General features: G+C 43.0%; 1 protein-coding gene across 1 annotated transcript in view; it reads left to right on the top strand.

The window, feature by feature from the left end:
• Positions 1 to 376: 376 nt before the first annotated feature.
• The window catches only part of LNX1 (ligand of numb-protein X 1), a 301,385-nt gene continuing 283,738 nt past the window's right edge, over positions 377 to 18,023 (top strand). Inside the window, exon 1 of the mRNA XM_073608441.1 lies at positions 377 to 506. The gene's annotated coding sequence lies outside the window, so the exon portion shown is untranslated. The remainder of the gene's footprint in view (positions 507 to 18,023) is intronic.

Below are 18,023 nucleotides of genomic sequence, written 5' to 3' on the forward strand. Positions count from 1 at the left end.
TTGAGCAAGCGGAATGTCATACAGAATTTAAGCAATCGCAAACCTGTGAAATAATAAATAATTGCTAAGTGAAGCAAGTACACATGTAGGAAAAAAGAAGACCCCCCCCCGTTTGGGACTTTAAAGGCAACAACAAGTAAAAACTCATTTATATACATGTACACATGTAAATCTAAGAGCTCTACAGATTGCAGGAGGTAATTGGCAATCACTGTATCTGTGGAGACATTTAGTGAGTCCTGCTCATAGAGAACCAGGTGAGAGCTTTCATTGCCCTATCTGCATATCAATAGCATTCTTCAGCAAGGCTTACCTGCCTGTAGAGGCGTGCCCTGTGAGGTCATTAAATGCTTTGTGAGAATAACCTCCTAATTCATTTACAGGAAGAGTCCTAAGGTGTTTTCACCTTGTGTCTGGAAAAAACACGTCAACTCTGAGGAAACTACATTCAGAAAAATGGCTGTGCGAATCCCAGAACCTAAGAGCCCTGGCTTTTGTACATGAAGGTAAAGTAGTAAATTTTATTCATAGGTTTATAGGAGTTACTTTTTAATACCGTGTTCACATCATACTGCATTATGAGCTAGTGAAACATTGTGATATAGGAACTGTGGTACAACTGGAGCAACTAGCATAGGCAGTGACAGGGCTCAGTGTGCGCCTGGCTTGTCTACCTGTACTCTGTTGTATTTTAAGCACTGTGATAAATTTGGCTTTTGCATACGATAGACACATACATTGTGATTTGCTAAATATGGATTTACTGTATGTCACTTAGATAAGAGAGCTTTTGTGCACCCGGTCTTGTGTAGAGGAACTAAAGAAAAAGTAGGAATTAGCTTTGCACATGATTGGATGATTGAAGTGACTACAGCTTCGCTAAATTAATCAATCAACGTATTCCATTTGTAAACTAACCCAATAGGGTTTGGTACATATAAAGAACCTGGCTGCCACAAACAACCAAAAATGCAGTGCAACTGAAGATATTTTTAACTGTAAATATTCAGTGATCTTCCATGCCAAACATGCCAAACATACAGGTCTGTATTAACTATAATGGCACTTGTGGCCCAATGCCTAGAGCAGCAGGGTAAGGCTGTCCATATATGGATCATTTTTTTTATTAGTGAGCAAGCTGATTAAAACAATACAAAAATGAACAGATTTCCCCATCCACACAAGTTACGTAATTAGACCATAGATGGATTGAAATTCAGCCAGTCCCTACTGAACCAGCAAAATTTTCATCCATCTATGGCCCACTTAAAGTGGAGTTCCACCCTAAAGTAAAAGCTCCGCTTATCAGCCCCCCCCTCTGGTGCCACATTTGGCACCTTTCGGGGAGAGGGTGGAGCGGGTACCTACTTTGGACAGGTACCTGTCCCCACTTCAGAGAGATCCCACCGCGAAAGATCACCCCCCCCTCCTCCCCCACTGCCAGGCTATTCAGAAAGCGCGGTGCGCATGGGCAGTAGTAACTTGACTTTTGTAGTGTTAAACAATGCTACAAAACAGGTTCAACTGAATGTGCCTACTACTAGTAATAATAATAATATACCATGATCTGGATCAGCCTTTTTCAACCATGGTGCCTTGGCAAAATGCAAAAAAATTGCCCAAAAATTGTATACAGGTTGGCGTGTGGATAAAGCCTGCCTTTTAGTTACCATCACAACCTTCTAGCTGTCAGGGTCCTAACGACCAATGGCATCTTTATTTGATAAGGAGAATGTCAGTTGCCTGCACAGCAGCCTTGTTTGACCCTCCCCTACCCCTCTCCGTCAGCACTGGGGTCACATTAGCTGAGTGATAGAGAAAAACTGAGGGAGAAGAGAAACATTGGAATACTAGTCAGTACCACTTTGCAAAAGTGTATTTGCTTTTGAAGAATAAATCACCCATAGCTTTGGGTGTCCTAGGTGTGTGGATGTTGCTGCATTATGTAAAAGCATTGAAAGTTTTTACATTTTAGAATGGGGTTCCTAAAATTGTCTATAATTTTTAAAGGGTGCCTTGACTGTAAAAAGGTTGAGGAACACTGATTTGGATAATTTTGCTTCGCAGCAGTAGCTGCTGTTATAGAAATCTTCATGATCTGTCAGACTGGGTTCACCCTATTGCAGGAGAATGTGACCGGCTCTCTATGGAGCCGGTTCACATATCTCTGATACGGCTCCGGTGCGAATTTGCACTGGAGTCCTGTGCGTCTTTTGGTCCATTTCAGGTCCGAATTCAGCCCAAAATTCGGGCTGAAATCGGACCTGAAACGGTGAACCAGGACGCACAAGACCCCTGCTGTAAGCCACATTGGCATCCAGTGTGAACCAAGCCTCAGTCAATAGTCAGCCAAAGCACATCTTTCCATTGTTACTTTCCCTGCACAGGCTTTGGCCTGAGAGCTCTAATGAGAAGATGGTGTTGCCCATGGTAAATGTACCCTTTTAGTTTCTAACTAGGAGGATTACAATAGAAAGCTGATTGGTTGCTCTGGGCAACACAAGCAATTTCACTTCTAACAAATAAGACTTATTCACTGAGAAAATAATCTTGATGACTATTTAATCATCATAATATTAAACTTATATGCTGCATTAAATTGGTATTGTTACTATTAATATGTTAGAACAGACAAGTCTATTTCCTACCTTGGTTTCTAGATTTTATGACAAGGATCAGAGAAGTGCTGGGACATGTAGTTCGTTAGGGTAAGACACTAGAATCTAAGTAGGGCAGACACAGATGTCCACCCGAAAGGCCATCTGCACCACCCTTTCAATGTTGGCTTTGCCAAACACAGTGCAAAGATTAGCTTGTGGACTACTAACATGCATTGCACTGCAATCAGCAAAACATTCAAGCACACAAGGCTGCTGCTTGTAAGATTCAATTAACCACATAAGCAATGGGGTAATATTCCAGCTATGGTGAATTCAGTCTGATGCAGGCAGGGCCTAGAAGGCCCATCTACAGCTGCCCTTCAGGGCTGTAAGTATACACTGAGAACAAAACCAAACATAGAATGGGTTGCAATTAACATTAGTTCAGTTTAAGGTCAAGGTGCATTGGAAGTGATTTGGTGCATGGCAAAGGGAACAACAGACACGTTTGTATACTGCTCCATAAGATCCAAACCAAAATTCACACACTGCATCCTTAAAAATGCTTCACAGACTTATTTCTGAAGAACAATAGATATGTCCATACTAAAGCTGGCCATACATCTATAGATTATCTGCAGATTTTCTATGGTTAGATGGAAAAAGTGGGAGATTCCTCCATCCACACAGTTTAGCGAACATGGAGAAATCTGTTGCACTTTTTCCATCTAACCATAGAAAATCTGCAGATAATCTATAGGTGTATGGCCAGCTTTAGCCTTACTGATGTCAGATGGGCACCTTGGAGGCAATAATGAAAAGGTATGTGAGAAAAATGTTGTCTCAACTGAAGTGCGGCCAATCAGCTATTAAATTTTCATCTTCTTAGCTGTGTGGGAAAAAAATGAAAGATAGAACCTTATTTGTTGCTATGGGCAATGGCACTAGTCGGGATAAAACACGTCTCAAGCACTTTTTATTAAAGCAGAACTAAACCCATCGCTTTACTTGTCTTCCAACACAGACACATTCAAGGCAAGCAACACATGATTACTTTCACAAGTGCTTGAGCTCTCAACTGAACTGTCAAGCCATCAAATGGCTAGTGTCATAACTGATCACACGTGCAGATCAAACACAGGCTAAGATGGCAGCTTCCTTGGCTGTAAAGGAGAGGAGGGTTTGGTTCTGCCCCACCCCACCCTTTTGTGTACCACATCTGACAGTTATAAACTCTGAAACATTTTAAGTAGTTAAAGTAGAACTATAGGTAAACTTTTTATTTTTTTTTATTTTGTATAGAGTAAGGGGGGGGGGGGTGTCATAATCCCTGTTAGTTTATTTTTTGCCATCTGTGTCCCATTGGGGTGATTTTCCTTCACTTCCTTTCCAATAGCCAAAACAGGAAGTGAGTGAAAATCCCTGCAAATTAAGGGAATCTCTTGGGGACCCCCCGGTTACCAGAACTAGTGTCCCCCTTGGAAGATTTCCCCTCTATTACACTTCTGGGACAACACAAAATTGGGGATTTTCTGTTACTTTCTTTTATAATGATGATAAATCGTAGTCCAGAGAGACATAGATGGTGGTCCTAATGTGATATTGAAGATGTGCACCTCATACCAGACTCCTCAAGCCGTGTGTCATACTCCCCTTAGGGGTTCTCACTCACCAGAAAGTAGAACACATCAGGCCTTGATATGTTACGTGTCATCCACGTCATGGAGGGTGTCAGAGATGTACTGGATATCCCATAGGTACTCGGATAGAAAAAAACTCACAATGGCGTAATTCCATTTTATTATCCTTTATTCTTCTCAAATGACAGGCTCCATAAAATCTGACACATTTTTTGGTCATGTTTAGAGATTAGACAGTACTGGCTGGAGGTACAAAGGATCTCTCAAAAATTTACAGATTTCCAGATACCAGATGACCCGGCTTTTTTTTTTGCTCCACTGTTCACAAATCCCACTTCAGAAATATAAAAAATCAGTGCTATGTCACTTGGTGAATGCAGCCAAAGCATGCATCACTTTGTGCTGGAAGGACTCACGGCCACCTCCCATTGCCATGTGGCTTAACCACTTCAATACAGGGCACTTATACACCTTCCTGCCCAGACCAATTTTCAGCTTTCAGTGCTGTCGCAGTTTGAATGACAATTGCGCGGTCATCCATCACTGTACCCAAACTAAATTTTTATCATTTTGTTCCCATTAATAGAGCTTTCTTTTGGTGATATTTGATCATCTCTGCAGTTTTTATTTGTTGCTAAACAAATAAAAAAAGACCGAAAATTTTGAAAAAAATAAAAGTTTTGCTTTTGTTTCTGTTATAAAATTTTGTAAATAAGTAAGTTTTCTCTTTCACTGATGGGCACTGATAAGGTGACACTGACAGGCACTGATAAGGTGGCACCGATGCGGTGGCACCAATAAGCGAGCACTGACGTTGGGCACTGGTAGGCGGCACTGATGGGTGGCACTGATATGCAGCACTGATGGGCATTGGTAGGCGGCACTGATGGGCACTCATGGGTGGCACTGGTGGGCACTGATAGGCGACACTGGGCACTGAAAGGCTGCAAAGATAGGTTCTTATGGGTGGCACTGATAAGCGGCACTGATGGGCATTGATACGTGGCACTGATGGGCACTGATACGCAGCACTAATATGAGGCACTGATAGGCATCCCTGGTGGCACTGGCAGTGGTAGGCATAGTGAGTGGGCACTGATTGGCAGCTGCCTGGGCATTGATTGGCAGCTGCCTGGGCACAGATTAGTATTTCCCTGGGGGTCTAGGGGGGGCATACCTGGTGGTCCAGTGTGGATGGCCATCCTGGTGGTTCTGGGCAGCATGATGGTGGTCCTGGGTGGGATCCGAGGGGGGCTGTGCCCCCCTGTCAGGAGAGCAGCAAGTGGTTAATAAAGTCAGAAGTATAGGAATAATGGAGGATCTAGCGCTTACAGCGCAAGATAGAAAGGAACAATATACTGAAACATGGGCCTCATAGGGGGTATTTGTATACTCTGAAGAGGAGAGGGGGCTACTGGGGAGTGGGGGGGGGATGAGTGAGGTCCTTTCTGTCACATCTCGGAGTACTACGAATGGGTTGTCCATATTCTCTGGGACGGGGGGGGGGAGGGTTTATATATATATATATATATATATATATATATATATATATATATATATATATATATATATATATATATATATATATATATATATATATATATATATATATATATATATATTCATACAGGTGTTTACATTTTCTTTTTTTTAAATTTTGGATTAAAATAATAGGATAACTGAAATATAGGAATATGGTTTACATATAGTATATAGTAATAAACAGGGTTTGATGGAGGCAGTGTTTAAAGTGAAAATATGTTAGGAATATATGCACTTATTTCTGTACATTGACTGTTATGGAATATGTATGATGTAATGGAATTATGTTTTTTCTTGGAAAATATAAAGAATTTATAAAAAAAAAAAAAAATCTGACAGTAAGATGGTTCTTATTTAGTTATTCACTGCACAGGAGAGATGCAAGATTCTCGTGTATTAGGAAGACAGCGTCCACCGCTTACTTCCGATTGTCTCTTCCTGGCCATGGAACGCAAAACGTCACTTCCGGTTGCCGTAAGGACACGCGCTGATGCGTTTCATCATCACAACTTTCTCTGAGGGCGTGGCCCTAAGCATTAACCTCTCAAGTGCCAAACCGTTCATATCTGCAAAATTGCACTTAGGCGGCCGTCACTACTTAGCTTGGAGGTCAATACATAATCTGCGTAAAGATCCACATAACTTGTATACCTATGTAGCACTAACTCTCGGTGGAGCTGCTGGTTTAAAGCGGGCTTGTTACCTTCACTCTCTATACCTCTGTTTCACCGGCACCGGGTCTAGGGTTCCGTTGAGTTTACCTCTGGACGATATAAGCACCAAACACTTGAGTAGGTTTTCCAATGCTTTAATGAACAAATAAAGGAAGTAGCAGATAAGAGGCAGAAGGAAAGCTGCAGGGAAGCTCAAATACCTTTCCTTAGTATTCTTCAGAACATTCTTAGTAATTGAACACTTGTAGTTGAATGCGCTCCCCTTGTGGGATTCAATCTTTGCTCACCTGGATAGACCTCTCTCACTTGTCTAGCAGCCAGTACGTAGCACAAACAAAAGTCTCTGCCACAGACTTGTTTGAAATAAAACCCTTACCTCTGCCACAGGATGTAATGGTTTGCGATGAATGTCAGACACAGCACTTGAACCTTTAAGCCAACCCGGCAGTACTATGCAGTAAGATTACTTCAGGATACGTCCTCCAACCGAGTCACGAGGCCCCTCTCCAGACCAGCACTCTGCATGATCCTTCCATGACGGGTCCTCCCCTGGGATCTTCTCGGTTGTCCAGCTTCTTCACTCTGGATAGACAGCTCAGGACCATTCCTCGGCTGCTGTGGTAGGCCCCAGACAGGCTTCTGGGCCCACCCACACGCCGCAGCGACGTGGGCCTCCGGAATGGAGGACCACGAGGTGGTACTCTTAACACATACCTGTCGGCCAGGAGGGCCAGCAGGTGGCTGAAAACAAACCCCAGAACATGGCGTCTGTCCCATAAATACCCTTGCCCAGAATGCAACTCGAGGACCACCTCCACCGAGTTATCCCCGGGACAGAGGAGCACTCATACGCTTCAACACGTTGCTTTTCCAACACTGGCCCATGGCGACAACGACACCTACCGGCACAGTGTGGAACTACACGCAACGCCAGCCAAGCTGGAACAGAGGCAAATATAACTTCCTATAATAAGTGACCCACTAGATTTACTTCAGCGGTAGATAAAAATCTATCAGCGTTACACCTAAAATTCAACATAGGGCATATCTGAGCCCAGGTCGATAAATTACTCAATTAAAATTGCATATACAATACATCTGACCTATAGTAGACTCTATAAGCAAGCATGTGATTAGGTTTCTGGTGCATTTTAGGACCATTATAACAGTACTATCACTCCTGTACTTCTAATGCACACAATTCAGTAACACAAAAATTACAGAGATATAATTTTTTATAATTTTTATTTATGTGCTATTTATCATATGAAAGCTGGTCATAAGAACTGACGGTAGCGCTGCTTTAGTAATCAGGGGTACTGATTGAATTACCTGTGGATATTTTACCATATTGTATGAACTGGGTTTTTTTGGCATTTTATTGCATTTTTAGTGGCAGCTGACACTATAGAATCACTGTGATGCACTGAATCACTGAGATTAAGGAATGAAATTTTTTATTGTTAGACTTACCAGCTCCATAGCGCCAAGATAGTGGAAGAAGGCCTGAGTTTTCACTGGAATATGTAGGTTTAATTGACCCCCGAAAATTAAAATAACGCCTGCTTATCCACAATGGTGTGGTGTGACTTCCAGTCTCTCTCTGTATACAATATAAAGCTGGCTCTGGCTGTGAACATACATTGTCTGTTGTGATTCCTCTATGTCTGACTTGACTGGGTAAATATTAATATAATGTTAACCACCTTTGGTAAAGTATCATCATTGTAGACAGTTGAATACTGTATTATGCTGTATTTGTTTATAAAGATACCACAATTAGAGCAATAGGCATATTAACTATTTAAAGCCACACGCTGATGGGTTGATTACCAAGAACTGCTAACATAACCTTCTTTTCTATAGTACAGCACTACAGCCAAACAATAAGTGCAGGTGATGTGAACCAATACACAGCTAAAATTATGCCTTTATTATTTTTCAAAGCACTGGTGAAATTTCCAGCTATGCATAGTATGGAGATGGACTGGATAGGATCTTTGATATCTTTCGCATTGCAGCTCTAGCAGGTCATCCAAAGATCTAGGGTGCTTTATGATGGCCCGCTTTCGGACTTGAAAAAGTGCTTGCATCTGTAATAATTTGCAATGAGTTTAAATTCTTTTCAGTTTCAATGTGTAGGACTTTAATAAATACAGATCTATGCCTGTTGTGTCTAGATAAATTAGCATGCCAAAACATATGAATATTTTCATAAATGTGTAAGGGGCACCTGTTGGAGAGGCAGCCTGTGATTTAGTATAAGTAATCATAATACCTCATCTGCAGATATCCCCCAAATCGTCCTTTCCGCTCCTCCCAGGACCTCCTGCTCCCTTGTTACCTCTTCCCTTGCTCGCCTACAGGACTTCTCCAGAGCCTCCCCCATCCTCTGGAACTCCCTGCCCCAGTATGTCTGGTCAGCTCCTACTCTGTCCGCCTTTAGGCGATCCTTGAAAACTCGCTTATTTAGGGAAGCCTACACCACCTCCACCTAAGAACTGTACTTGAGTCCCCCCCCCATCAGATTATCCCCTGCAGCCATCACCTTGTAAGCTCCACGAGCAGGGCCCTTCTATTCCTTCTGTATCCAACTGTATTGTAATTGTACTGTCTCCCTTTTTATTGTAAAGTGCTGAGTAAACTGTTGGCGCTATATGCTAAATGCTGTATAATAATAATAATAATAGGCAAGAAGCTCAATTTGGGGAGAATAATGTAATATGTTTTAGTCACCAATCACCAAGGCATTGGTTTATGGATGTGTAGTCACAGTGGGGGCCAAAAGGCCAACATTGCCTAGCCTTTAAAAATAGCCAACATAGAACCCACCAGCAGGATTTACCCTGCTTACTGTCACAACTGCTGGGATCTGGGTACATGCTTATTAAGTGCTGTGCAAACTGATAGCTCTACATAAATCCTGCATAATCATAAATATAATAATCATGATGCCTTACCCAAAACACCAACTGCACTGCTAACTACAAACCTCCCAGTTACAAATGGCACCAGGATTGCAGTAAGAAGGTTGTCCCAAAGGGTGGTAAGAGGGACTGAAGACCAAAAGCCAACAATTTTTAGTACTGTGAAGGCAAACTAGTGGTTGGCTCAAGTAAGTATTGGTTGCACGTAAAGCCGGGCCTAGGTGGATCAAAGTTCAGCAGGGAGCCGCTGGGATTTGATCCATCTGTGGGCAGGCTGGTTGTATTGAAGTCAATCCATTGATTGATTTCAGTACAACTAGAATGTCAAATTTTTTTGTATGTGATTAATGCCAGCAGTCATAGCCCCTAGCAGTGATCAAGGCCCCTTGCTGGCAGAACACAATAGCTCTGTAGGAGTAATCAGCCAGAGGTTTGCTGATTAATAAAAATGATCTGGGCGGCTCCACTGCTGACCCGATCACATTTGCAGAGGTGAAAAGGGCTGAAACTACCAAAAAGTTAGTCTACAGAACCTCTTCTTTCAGAAAATATGTAGTATACGGGGGTTCTAAGTAGTTTTCTAGCAAAAAATGCTGATTTTACATGCATGTGGAAAACTTTAAAATTGCTCCAGATTTGAAGTGGGTAAAGTATTTATTTACCACAGATTTTAAGAATTGGCCCAACGGCATTCATCCTGATCAATTTCCTTAAAATGGGCAAAGATGAGACAAGACTATTGTCTATAGTGTGCAAATGTGACTGCGGTCTAGTCTAGTGGACTAGAAGGTTTGCTGTGTCATCCTTTAATACAGAATAAAGGGAGTTATAGATAACCTAGTGCTCCCTTGTCATCATAGGCTGTAACGGGGAACTCTTCCAACCTACAGGAAATAGATTAGTATGCTAGCTAAACCTTTAAACGGTCTGAATTTTAGCCAACCATAGGTGGATCAAATCTTGGATAGAAAAGCAGGACTGGCCGAGACTCAAACCATCTATGGGCAGCCTGGCTGTACCCAAGTCGTTCCATTGGTTAGAGCCACTAGCAGTAATCATTGTGTTCTGCCAGCAGGGAAGGTTCCAGTGCCCCCCTGCCCCGCCAGCAGGACACAATAGCACCGCGGGAGGGATACGTTGAGTGTTGATGGGGGAATCAAGCCTGCTCGCATTTGGCTAATGGAAATAAGTGGAGGGTGACTGTGGAGCAGCAGCGGACTGGGCCGACAGTTTCCTGGCTGATTGCTTCTGGCAGAAGCAGTGTGACCATCAGAGCGGCCCAGAGGGGGGCTTCCTGCTCCCCGGGCTGCTCTGATGCCCTGTAAAAAAAGGCTGCACCACTTATGCCAGAAGCAGTCAGCCAGGAAACTGTCAGGAGGAGAGCCAGGCGGATCACACAGAACGGGGATCTCCTGCTGTGATACAGCTTGCATATGAAACACCAGCCACTGTCAAGCAAAGTCCTGCCTCCTGAACCGGCGCCTATGATAGACAGCACACTGGTCCAATGCTGGTCAAGGAGGCGGGACTTTATTTGACAGCGGCTGGCATTTCATATGCAAGCTGTATCACAGCAGGAGATCCCCGCTCTCTTTCTGATTCATCCCTGCTGCATTGATGGGCACTGATAAGCTGCATTGATGAGGCTGCAGCACTGATATGCTGCACTGATGGGCACTGAAATGCTGCACTGATGGGCACTAATAGGCTGCACTGATGGCCACCAATGAGGCGGCAATGATGGGTGCTGATAAATTGCACTGATGGGCACTAATGAAGCTGCACTGATAGGGCAGCACTGATGGGCACTGATGAGGCTGCACTAATGGGTACTGATATGCTTTATGTTAATATTGTTAAAGTTGTTGTTAAAGAGGAGGTCCGCCCGCCCCTTTAAAAATTAAAAGTCAGCAGCTACACATACTGTAGCTGCTGACTTTTAACATTGGAACACTTAACTGTCCTGGAGTCCAGCGATGTGGGCACCGCAGGCGATCTTCGGATTGGCTGGTCGGGTGCTGCTGTGGCCATTGCTACTAAGTGAACCCGGCAGTGTAGCCATTCAGCTTCACGCCCAGACCCCTACTGCGCATGCGTGAAGCGTGCTGCGCTCTTTTGCTAGCTGGAGAAGAAGAGGAGGGAGGAGGAGGGGGACCAAGCTGCTGATGTAGATCACCGTGGCCCGGTCTCCGGCTCTCCGACTCCCCCTGAAAGGTGCCAAATGTGGCACCGAAAGAGAGGGGAATCAGATGAGGTTCCATTTTTGGCTGGAACTCTGCTTTAAATGTTTTATGCAGGATTAAGTTACAAAAATAAATATTAACAGTGTAATTTCATGCAATAATTTAGGAGGGTGTGTTTAGGGGTGTGTTTAGGGATGGAATTAGGGGCGGGGTAGGGTAGAGGTTGGATGGGGAAACGGGTGGCGAGTAACTTTTAAGACCTGGCTAGTGGCTCAGGACTTGAAATCTTGAGCCCTGATCTATGGCTTGCCTTAGGTTTCGAAACATCACATTCCCTCAGTCTATGACGTTTTTAAGATCAATTTTCTTTCAGCCATGAACAAATAAATACTAGTGGAGTGTGGATCACCTGTAGTTTATTGTAGGCCAAGTGTGATTTAGACATTGATGACAAAGAATGAGTCAGTATGAATCTATTGTTTTACAAGAAAATCAAGAAAATCAAGCACATGCTCCTTTACTTTTAAAGAATATAAAAGATTATAAAATTAAGAACGCTCAACTTAGGGTTGCCAATGCATTGCTATAATTAGTGACGCCGCTATTTATACAAGTTCTGTGGCTAACTAGATTCAACAGAATTCATGTCATTTCTGTATGTTTGTAATTATGGCGATACAATGGACACACTGATACTTCTGTAGATGATTAATCTTTATAATTTATTTAAGGGGGAAACGGCATAAAGATAGATGAAACTTGCTGCGTGGGAATCGAAACTATTTCGAACGGGTTGGGGCCTGTTGCAGGCACATCGTTCTGTAAAATGACATTGACTAGAGGAGTTTGTAGCAGCATGTCAAAAAATTCACACATAGAGATATTGGTCATGGCATGTCAGCTAATTGTCTCACATACATTTGCTTTGCCTTTTATTCATTTTATCTGCTGCATTCTCTTGGTGAAGATAAGGCCTCTCCTTTGATACACATTATGATTACGCAATCACTCATTATGAATGCTGTAGGCACTGCTCGGGAATATTTGTGTTGTTGTTAAATCTTACTATAAATACTCCCTCTGTACAACATGCATCAAACTCGTGCAATGCATTTGTGATGTCAGTATAGAGAATAAGATAACAATAAACTTCGTAATTTTCCATCCATTTCTGTGAAATGTTTCAGGTAAAGGGTATGTAAGGAAATGGATGTATCTGGTGTAGCCATGAAATGTGTGCAGTTAAAGCTGAACTCAAGGCAAAAAGCAAAACGCACAGCTAAATTAATTGATGAAAGTTGTCAAATGCTTGTATTTCTGTCCATCCAAGCCTGAGATTTACACCCCACCGCCAGGCAGAACCACTAGACAGGTGGAGCACAAGTGTGGACTTATTACGCCATAGGGGTTATTTACTAAAGGCAAATCCACTTTGCACTACAAGTGCAAACTGCAAGTGCAAAGTGCACTTAAAATAGCACTGAAAGTGCACTTGGAAGTGCAGTCGCTGTAGATCCGAGGGGGACATGCAAGGAAAATATAAAACAGCATTTTAGCTTGCACGTGATTGGATAATAAAATCAGCAGAGCTTCCCCTCATTTCAGATCTACCACTCAGATTTACAGCGACTGCACTTCCAAGTGCACTTTCAGTGCAATTTCTACTGCACTTTGCACTTGTAGTGCAAAGTGGATTTATGTTTCGTAAATAACCCCCTTGTCTGTATTTTGCACTAAGTACTTTTCGAGCACTAGCTCCTAATTTGTATATTTACAGTCATGCACATCAGTATTATATATATTTTATTTATTTATTTGATTTGATACAGGTGTATATGGGCAGGATAGGGTAGCGCAGCTTGCTTATTCTTTCCATCATATGTTTATGGGGGTTCTCCCATAATAATAGCAGCAGCAACCCTTTTTTCCCTTATCTTGTTCAGTAATTTTTCTACTTCAGTTAGTGAGTGTTAACCTTAAAGTGGTACTAAACTAAAAAAACAAAAACAAAAAAAAAACATGTATTATATTGCAGATGGCCTCATTCATTTTCTTTCTAATGCCCTGTACACACGGGCGGACTTTTCGGCATAAAATGTCCGACAGTCTTTCCGACGGACTTTCGACAGACTTTTGACGGACTTCCGACGGACTTTTGAACGAACGGACTTGCTTACACATGATCACACCAAAGTCCGACGGATTCGTACATGATGACGTACGACCGGACTAAAATAAGGAAGTTGATAGCCAGTAGCCAATAGCTGCCCTAGCGTTGGTTTTTGTCCGTCAGACTAGCATACAGACGAGTGGATTTTTTGACCGGACTCGAGTCCGTCGGACAAATTTGAAACATGTTCCAAATCTAAAGTCCGTCAGATTTTTACACGAAAAAGTCCGCTGCAAGTACGATGGAGCCCACACATGGTCAGATTGTCCGCCGGATTCGGTCCGTCGGACCAGTCCGGTCGAAAAGTCCGCTCGTGTGTACGTGACATTAGGCTTTCTTTATTATATTTTCATCTGGTCATCCAGCCAATGGGGTTGATTTACTAAAAACTGAAGAGTGCAGCTCTGCAAAGAAACCAATCAGCTTCTAGTTTTTTTGTCAAAGCTTAAATTAAGTTAGAAGCTGATTGGCTACCATGCACAGCTGCACCAGATTTTTCACTCTCCAGTTTTAGTAAATCAACCCCAGTAAGGGTCCTTACACATGGGCAGTCCGCCCGTGGACTCCGCTTTGCTCAACGAGGGATCGTTCCGTTGATCCCCGCTGAGCAGGCGGATGACAGGTCCATCCCCGCTCACTGTGCAGAGATGGACCTGTCAGAGCCCCGCTCTCATCTATGGGGAGATCGGATCAAAACGGACCGACTGTCTGTCATCATCGGATCCCATCCGATTCGCCAGACGGATGGAAAATAGGGTCACCATCCGCCTGGCTTTCAAGGGCATTCAGATTGCATAGCAACGGGTGTCAGCAGACATGACCTCGCTGACATCCGCCGCTCCATAGGAGTGAATGAAGGGTCCAATCAGGTCCGCCTGAAAAACTGAGATGAGACAAACCATTTACTAGTGATGGGGTGCTTACAATGAACTTTTATTTATGTATGTAAAAAGGAAAACAACTTTTTGGTGTAACTGCTTATAAAGTATTAACTGGAGTTCAGCTTCAATTTGTTAGTGTATTTAAATCTGCTAGTATGTGTAATTAGCGATGAGCCCAATGTTTGAGTAGAACGTATGTAAGTTCAACTCGTAAGTAAGTTAGAATGTAAGTTTGACTCGTACATCGTGGTGCTCGCCCGTTCGGCGAATATCGAACTTTATGGGGCTTTCGCAGCAAATTCGAGCGCCGTAGAACTACACATAATGCACTGCGAGATCACAGTGGATTGATGTCTGATGATTGGCTAAGGCATGCACCTGACCTGCAAGCTTTGACTCATCACAGCGCGCTCTGCTGTGAGAGCCATGATTGACCAAAGACAGGGTACCTTTAGGCAATCATGGCTCAGGGGGCTAAGTCCATGCCCCACACTATATAAGGCTGCTTATATATATATATATATATATATATATATATATATATATATATATATATATATATATATATACAGTATCTCACAAAACTGAGTACACCCCTCACATTTCACATTTTTGTAAATCTTTATTCTATCTTTTCATGTGGCAACACTGAAGAAATGATACTTTGCTACAATGTAAAGTAGTGAGTGTACAGCTTGTACAACAGTGTAAATTTGCTGTCCCCTCATAATAACTCAACACACAGCCATTAATGTCTAAACCGCTGGCAACAAAAGTGAGTACACCCCTAAGTGAAAATGTCCCAATTGGGCCCAATTAGCCATTTTCCCTTCCCGGTGTCATGTGACTCGTTAGTGTTACAAGGCGTGAATTGGGAGCAGGTGTATTAAATTTGGTGTTATCGCTCTCACTCTCTCATACTGGTCACTGGAAGTTCATCATGGCACCTCATGGCAAAGAACTCTGAGGATCTGAAAAAAAGAATTGTTGCTCTACATAAAGATGGCCTAGGCTATAAGAAGATTGCCAAAACCCAGAAACTGAGCTGCAGCGCGGTGGCCAAGACCATACAGCGGTTTAAAAGGACAGGTTCCACTCAGAACAGGCCTCGCCATGGTCGACCAAAGAAGTTGAGTGCACTAGCTCAGCGTCATATCCAGAGGTTGTCTTTGGGAAATAGACATATGAGTGCTGCCAGTATTACTGCAAAAGTTGGAGGGGTGGGGGGTCAGCCTGTCAGTGCTCAGACCATACGCCGCACACTGCATCAAATTGGTCTGCATGGCTGTTGTCCCAGAAGGAAGCCTCTTCTAAAGATGATGCAAAAGGAAGCCCGCAGTTTGCTGAAGACAAGCAGACTAAGGTCATGGATTACTGGAATCATGTCCTGTGGTCTGTTGATACCAAGATAAACTTATTTGGTTCAGATGGTGTCAAGTGTGTGTGGCGGCAACCAGGTGAGGAGTACAAAGACAAGTGTGTCTTGCCTACAGTCAAGCATGGGGGTGGGAGTGTCATGGTTTTGGGCTGCATGAGTGCTGTCGGCACTAGGAAGCTACAGTTCATTGAGGGAACCATGAATGCCAACATGTACTATGACATACTGAAGCAGAGCATGATTCCCCTCCCTTCAGAGACTGGGCCGCAGGGCAGTATTCCAACATAACAAACCCAAACACACCTCCAAGACGACCACTGCCTTGCTAAAGAAGCTGAGGGTAAAGGTGATGGACTGGCCAAGCACGTCTCCAGACCTAAACCCTAATGAACATCTGTGGGGCATCCTCAAACGGAAGGTGGAGGAGTGCAAGGTCTCTAACATCCACCAGCTCCGCCCTCCCATGCATGAGCTGCCTGTGCACCGCGCTCTGTGATCACCGAGTCAATGAGACTCAACTGATCATAGATTGGAGTAACAAAGGGGTTTTTGGGACTTTGAGTGAGACGCATAATAACATGCATCTCCATCCCTAATCAGGTACAGAAGGAAGAGATCGGAATTTTAAATGAGGTATATATGTTGTGGCTAATCGAAAAAATCAATGTAAAATCATATTTATTTATTTGTTTGCCATGATGGAGTAGACACAGCAAACAGTACATGCATATAAAGACACATAATATTACAAACCATGTATCAAAGTCATTTACATGTTAAAAGCCATAAACAAAATGTACAAATACGATATCCTCAATGGTAAAAATCACTGTAATATAACAATTGTATTCTAGATAGTGCCTGAATCCAAAGATCACGTGGGTATATATGAGTTGCATCTAGGTAAGGCCGAACCGTTTCAGGGCATGTAACCAATCTTCAGGGGGGATGCATGATAAATCTACAAAGAAATATAAGTATGTCAAAGTAGACCATTTATAAACCAAACTTGACAAAAATATGGTAATGAATAAAGGGAAGGTAAGAATAACCATCCTTCAAAACTCGCATATCTGCTTAGTGTGGAGCACACACCGCCAGAGAGCCTAGGCAATGGAGAATGCCTGGTCCGGAAGCTGTGGTGACAGGGTCCGATGGAAGCACAGAGAGCATGTGTGTGGGTGTGCACCAAAGTGCCTGGAACAATGGGATAAGTGGGCTCCATTCTGTGGATCAATAAAAAATATATACAGTATGTGGACTATCAACAAAAAGGGGGCCCAAACCAACCGGATGGTAAATACAACTAATGTATGAGGCAGCAATAATCCCCAGGGAATAGTAAACCCAGGGATCCAAAACCACATGCCGCAACACGGGCACTTTTAACCCTTTCTTCGGCTGCTAGTGGGGCTTAAAACCCCCCTGCTAGCGCCTGAAAAGCACAGCTAAAACTAGCGGCACTTTACCGCTAGCGCCAGCACCGCCCCAGCGTGAAAGTACCCATAGTGTTCTGTGGTCAACCCAAAATTTGGGATTTTTTTTTTATTTTCACTTTGGATGATAATGTTAAACAGGACAATTAGATAGGGTGAATCAAGGGCACCCTAACAGGGACACCAACACCAATAAAAACTGACAGGTGTTTTAATACCTCTCGATTTTGTCCAAAATTTAAAAAAAAGGTTTTGCCTTTAGTTTTACTTTAAGTTATTATGCTTGTCTCTGTTCGCCAAAGGGAAAGGCAACTTCTTGTTCACGATCACAGCATCAAATGCATGCCTTGCCATTTCTCTGTGTTGTACCACAAATAGGGGAGTGCTAATGTGATGAAACATCTTTTGCAGCATGATGAGATCTCTGTTAATTCATCTGCCTGATTGTGTATGTGTTAAATCTAATTACTGTGCAGCTCCCACCTGCAAAACTCTAGACTGGATGAGACGGGGACTGAGGGATATGTAGTTTCTTCACAGGAACTATTAGTTCTCAGATGACAGACAGAAGTCATGTATTAACCTGTGATTT

Source organism: Aquarana catesbeiana, linkage group LG01 (assembly GCF_042186555.1).
Source record: "Aquarana catesbeiana isolate 2022-GZ linkage group LG01, ASM4218655v1, whole genome shotgun sequence".
NCBI lineage: Eukaryota > Metazoa > Chordata > Amphibia > Anura > Ranidae > Aquarana > Aquarana catesbeiana.